This window comes from Periophthalmus magnuspinnatus, chromosome 10 (assembly GCF_009829125.3).
Source record: "Periophthalmus magnuspinnatus isolate fPerMag1 chromosome 10, fPerMag1.2.pri, whole genome shotgun sequence".
NCBI classification, from domain to species: Eukaryota; Metazoa; Chordata; class Actinopteri; order Gobiiformes; family Gobiidae; genus Periophthalmus; species Periophthalmus magnuspinnatus.
In genome coordinates, this window is record NC_047135.1 from 16,962,248 (window position 1) to 16,968,756 (window position 6,509).

The window sequence follows — 6,509 nt, forward strand, 5'->3', positions numbered from 1 at the left end:
AGGATCTTATCTCTGCTGTTTGCAGATGATGTTGTCCTGATGGCTTTATTGAGCCAGGACCTGCAGCACGGGGGCAGTTTGCAGCCGAGTGTGAAGCAGCCGGGATGAAAATCAGCTCCTCCAAATCCGAGGCCATGTTTCTCGACTGGAAAAAGGTGGTTTGCCCTCTCCGGGTGGGTGGAGACTCCTTGCCTCAAGTGGAGGAGTTCAAGTATCTCAGGGTCTTGTTCACGAGTGTGGGAAGGATGGAGCGTGAGACAACAGGCGGATCAGTGCAGCTTCTGCAGTGATGCGGTCGCTGTATCAGTCTGTTGTGGTGAAGAAGGAGCTGAGCCGGAAGGCAAAGCTCTCGATTTACTGGTCAATGTCCATACCTACCCTCACCTATGGACATGAGCTCTGGGTAATGACCGATAGGATCGCGGATCGGTCACACAGGAGGAGCTCAGAGTAGAGCCGCTGCTCCTGCACATCGAGAGGAACCACTTGAGGTGGCTTGGGCATCTGCTCAGGATGCCTCCTGGACACCTCCCTGGGGAAGTGCTCTGGGCATGTCCCACCGGGAGGAGGCCCCAGGGAAGACCCAGGACATGCTGGAGGGACTATGTCTCTCGGCTGGCCTGGGAACACCTTGGGGTCCCACCGAAGGAGCTGGAGGACGTGTCTGGGGTGAGGGAAGTCTGGAAGTCCCTGCTTAGACTGCAGCCCCGGGTAAGCGGAAGAAAAATGATGGATGGATGGATACACTCATGAAATAGGCCTGGACAAAAATAATGGTACTAATAGAAAAGACTGAAAATATTGTGACCAAAGGGACATGTTAATCCAAGGTGTGTTCACTAATTAGCATCACAGGTGTCTACAGTCATGTAATCAGTCAGTGGGCCTATATATAGGGCTACAGGTCGTCACTGTGCTGTTTGGTGACATGGTGTGTACCACACTCAACATGGACCAGAGGAAGCAAAGGAAAGAGTTGTCTCAGAAGATTAGAAAGAAAATTATAGATAAGCATGTTAAAAGTAAAGGCTATAAGACCATCTCCAAGCAGCTTGTTGTTTCTGTGACTACAGTTGCACATATTTATAGACGGAAATCATGGGGGGGATGAGGGGGTCCGGATCCCCCCTTTGCTGACTAGTGTCCCGCTCTCCCCTCTTACTGTCCCCCCTGCCCATATATTAGAATATACACAGCATCCACAGTTTACTGTCATCATAATCCATAGTCTCCTCTATTAATGGGTCACATTGGGTTTTGTGTTCTGTTAAAGTGTGTTTAAAACATTTACCACTTTGATATCTGATTTTTTTTCTAAATCTAAAAAAAGAACGGTCTGCATGGAGTTGTTAGAGCGTGTTGAATTTGTTTCCAACTTGTCTCATTGTTCCAACAGTATTTTTGTCATGATCCCGGTCTGTCCTGCCTCTTTTGTTGTCCTCCCCCACACGTGTCTGAGTCTGGAGCTGGGCGGAGATCTTGGCTCCTCCCGTGCGCACCTGGAAGCAATCACAATCAGCTGCACCTGCGGTGGATAAGAGGAGCCAGGACCCGACATCGGCGCCAGATCGTCCGCGTGTTCATGTGAATATACCTTGCTTGGCTCTGTTCATGTTTTTCCCTGCTTTTTACATTGCTTACCAGATCCCGCTCCTTGGATCAGCTCAGCACTCCCGCCTTCAACCCTACTTCTCTGTACCGGTACTGTTCTCCTCATCTCAGATTCGGCTCATGTTTTCCCTTGGACCACGGCTAACTCCCCGCTCCTGACACACCATCTGATCTGCCGTCATTTGCCTGTTGTTACGGACTAGTCCGGTTTTTTTTTGGCCTTGCCTCCCATTTTTCCCAGATCCACCCACCGGCTGAGCGCACCTGGAGCGACTCAGAAATCAGCGCAGGATATAATAGCCCGGAGTTGCGCACTCCACCAGCGACCAGTGGGTCCTCCGCTGCAGCATTTTTCTGTGAACTATTTGTATTTTTTTTGTATTATCTAGTTTTACTTTGTACACCTTTTTGAGCACTTTTGTAATAATAAATTTACTTTAAGACCGTTTGACCTGTCTCCACGCTCTCACTCTTGTTCTACGCACGGCTTTTTAACATCAACTTGTTGCGTGCCACCACCCCTGGACCAACTGGCACATAACACCTGTCTACACCTTGTAAATAAACACTGTTAAAACTTCCCCGAGTTCTGTATGTTTGGTCCCTCGTGCCTAACGTTACAATTTTGTACAGTTGCACACATAGCTTATTTGTAAATAAATTAAACTGTTTACCGAATACCTTTTCATTGTTCAAATGGCAAATATTCGCTAGTAGGTTAATAATAGCCATCATAATAACATAGTTGAATTTGAATTTATGGTTAAGTATCGTTACAATGACCTCGAAAGATAGTTCGAATTTCCATCAATTTATTGTCCCCCCCTAGACCAAACTGAGAGTTTTGCCTCTGCACATATTATTCAGAAATTTAAGATCCATGGGACTGTAGCCAACCTCCCTGGATGTGGCCGCAGGAGGAAAATTGATGACAAATCAAAGAGGCAGATAATATGAATGGCAACAAAAGAGCCCAGAAAAACTTCTAAAGAGATTAAAGGTGAACTTCAAGCTCAAGGAACATCAGTGTCAGACACACCATCTGTCGTTGTTAGAGCCAAAGTCGACTTTGGAGGACACCATTTTTGGCCAGGCCTGTTTTATGAGTTTATTTTTTTTTTTATAATTCTGTTGAAGCGTGGATGAAAAGCAGACTTTCATAGGTTAAATTCCATAGATATATTATTTATTATTACTTTTGTCAGATTCAAGTTATTTCTGTGACCATTATGAGTTTTTCTTTCATTAACTGACAGGTACCAACAATTTTGCCCATGTCTGTGTGTGTGTGTGTGTGTGTGTGTGTATAATATATATATATATATATATATATATATATATACATATACTCAATGCAGGGTTCACCACCTCCTTGTCTCCATGAGATGTTATAGCATTGCCTAGAATGTTTCATAGTATGGCATTAAACTTCTCTACACATTGATTTGTTACAGGTCGTCTCATGGTGTTCCTACTTATCTCCAAGGAGATAAGTTTAAACCTAAACTGTGAAACACTCAGGCAAAGCAACGACACCTCCATGGAGACAAACCTGTGCTGGACACAAAAGTTACATAATCCATCATTAAAACAGCCTTATGGCTGTTTCAAAATTCAAGTTCTCTTTCCATTGTCATAATTAATGACAAACATGAATGAGACGATAAGGATATGTTCACACAAGCTGACGGTCCTGGTTCGGTCCTGGTTCTGGGGAAGACCTGGTTTGGTCCTGTTTGTCTAAAAGTCTAAACCAGGACTAATCCAAGAGATCTAGAAATAGGACAAATCCAAATTAACTCAAAACTACACAAAAGTCAAAGCATTCCATAGCAAAGTCTCATACATTTCATCGAATGAAAATCTAACCTAAAAACTACAATTATCTGCAGGCGAAATAATGAAAACTGTTAAACGTATATGTGCTATTGGGAGGAAATCCCACCAATCAAAGAGAGCCGGGTGAGTGTTGTGGACCAATCAGAACTCAATGACCTTTCACCTCAAAATCTGCTCTGTGCTGCAACATGTGCACGTATAGGTCTCCTTGAGTGTCATTCAACATATTGAATACTTCTAAACATAGTAAAAGGCATTAAATTAAAATACTGCACATAGGCAATCAAACTAGATATGATCGACAAAAAAGTCACAGTATATACATAAAAGCAGAAATTACAAGTAAGAACAATAGTATAGAGACGTTAATATAAAATTGTTAACAAAACCGATTTAGAAAACCGATGCAATGCAAAATACAGCTGAAATAGAAGACGATGAATTGCAAAATACCACTAAATGAAAGCAGTAACATCGACTTTGGTCGGTCAATTCGCCTTTATAACTGTTTCATTTACTAGTAAGAACTCTAATCATATTTAGACAATCCCAAATGTCATAAATAACTAAAACGTGCAAAAATAAGTGCTAAAGTTGTACAATAAAGTAGGCAACAAAGGCAAAAGCAAAAGCAGTTTATGGGACCATAACACAGAAGGTCCAACAACCAGACTGTATTTCACTGAAATATTAACATTTAAAGACGTTTAATATACTTTGTGTGGACAGCTCTTATAATATTTGAGTAGAAAATATTTATTCACTTAAAAAATAAAATAAAATAAAAAAGTGGTTCAAATTAAAGGGAAATTCTGTCATTAACGACTTTGATACGAGTTTCCCACGATACACGAATTATTACCCCGAATTTACAACGTTAGCTCGGATACTGACTATAGCAAATATGTTAAATTAGCAGTATTTAAACTTTTCGCACCTGTTTGTGGCGGCTTCGGTCTTCACCACGCGCCTCAAAGAACGAAAGGCAACGTTACTTCCGCTACGAGACCCTTTCACAATAAAATATCAAGTCAAAACGCCGTTTCTTCAAAATAAAACGGACAAGAAAATAATGAATACAAGATAAAACGTATTAAAATCACCACGAAAAACATAATTTAATTTGGCAACTACATAGCAAAGATTCAATAGGCCTACATAAAAATCATATCACTAGTCAGGTCTATGCGGGGAGGGCTAGTGTGACCCCAACAGAGGCATTCTGCACCACAGTAAAAGCTCCAGCAGCAGCTCCACTCACATTATGACATTATGGAGCAGTACAGGTGCGATACAGGTGCGGTACAGGTGCGATACGGGTCGTCTTCACACAAGGCTCTCTGAAGCGACTCCAGTGCGCACTAGATTTAGTTCTGTTTACTTTGCTTTTGGCCTTGTTCATATACACCGAATCATTCACCCCAAACACGCACCATGAGCCACGTGAGAGTCCCATCAGCTTATCGCCTAATTTATTTCGATTCGATTTCGATTTATTTATATTATTTAAGGCAACACAATTTAAGAGTAAAGTCCCCGTGATTAGCGCGCACACTATAGCGGTGGTCTTTTCTATCACAGGAGGAGACACTTACATTAACTTAATCCAAACTGCCTCGACAGACGAAGGCGTCAAACAGCAGCTCTTTTGCGTCCTTCATAGATGTACAGTGACTTGCAAAAGTGTTCATCCCCCTGGAACTTTTTCAAATTTGGTCAAGTCACAACCACAAATAATTTTTTATTTTTTTTGCATTTTATGTAAATAAGTAACAAAAATGGTACATAAGTGTGAAGCAAAAAGAAAATTATACATTTCCAGAAAAACAGAAACAAAACTGAAAAGTGCAGCGTGCAAACGTATTCAGCCCCCCTAAATCAATACTTTGTGGTTGCTTTTTGCTGCAATTACAGCTGCAAGTCTTTTGGGGCATGTCTCCACCAGCTTTGCACATCTACAGACTGAAATTTGTGCCCATTCTTCCTGGCAAAACAGTTCAAGCTCTGTCAGATTTGATGGAGACCGTTTGTGAACTGCAGTTTTCAGATCTTGCCACAGATTCGCAATTAGAACGGCCCAAGCGCACCACTCTTGGAGTGAATGCTCTTGTACATCGACCTAACCAGTCTCAGTGTGAAAACGACCTAAGGCTGGTACTATTATATGCAACTACAACAAGAATTTTGCGTAAAACACTACTCAGTGTTAAAAAATGTTTATGGAATATATTAGACACTAATCTTTGAGTCAACATCTTGTGGAATTATAACTTGTTTGCAACTGTAAAATATGTCAATATACCCAAAAGTGCAAAAATGAACAACGTTGTATTATTCAATTTTAACATTTCTGATGGGGGATCCATTGACAGCTTGTCTCCATGGAGATGTGTTTGCATTGCTTGGAATATTTCACAGTATGGCATTTAACATAGCTGTCTTGCATTTATAATATTAATTGCTATGTCTGGCACCAAAGCCTCCACCAGAAAAGTTGCATAAGGCACCTTTAATCTTTGTTGAATAATACACTACACAAAAAAAACAAAAAAACATGTGCATGTAATGGTTGTAACATTGGCTTATTTTTTAAAAAAAATCTAATTGCCAGTATAAAACAATTTAAGTAAAACAAGAAAGATTGCATTATAGTCAGTGTGTTCCTAACATCAATAACTTCATGTAAAATAATACATTTACTGTCAGTCAATAAAAATTGGTGGTCCGGCTCAGGCATTTAAAAGTTTGGTCTAAAATACACTCAAAAGAAATATATTAAACAAATATAATATAAATATTGCTTCTCTTATTTCTGCCTTACAAAAAGTAACTTCGGTTTGGATTTTGAAATGACATTGCACTGTGTGGCTCTTGTTTGTTCATGTTGAGAATGGATAAGATTAGAAGGAAGATGCAGAGGAGAGGGTTAGATAGAGCAGAGGATGCAGAGGAGAGGGTCAGATAGAGCAGAGGATGCAGAGGAGAGGGTCAGATAGAGCAAAGGATGCAGAGGAGAGGGTCAGATAGAGCAGAAGATGCAAAGGAGAGGGTCAGATGGA

The 6,509-nt window shown here is 41.0% G+C and overlaps 1 protein-coding gene across 2 annotated transcripts in view; it reads right to left on the bottom strand.

The window, feature by feature from the left end:
- The window catches only part of LOC117377644 (long-chain-fatty-acid--CoA ligase 1-like), a 34,510-nt gene extending 30,049 nt beyond the window's left edge, over positions 1-4,461 (bottom strand). For both annotated transcript variants that reach the window (XM_055224571.1, XM_033974110.2), the window contains exon 1: positions 4,388-4,461. The gene's annotated coding sequence lies outside the window, so the exon portion shown is untranslated. The remainder of the gene's footprint in view (positions 1-4,387) is intronic.
- Between the last annotated feature and the right edge of the window lie 2,048 nt (positions 4,462-6,509).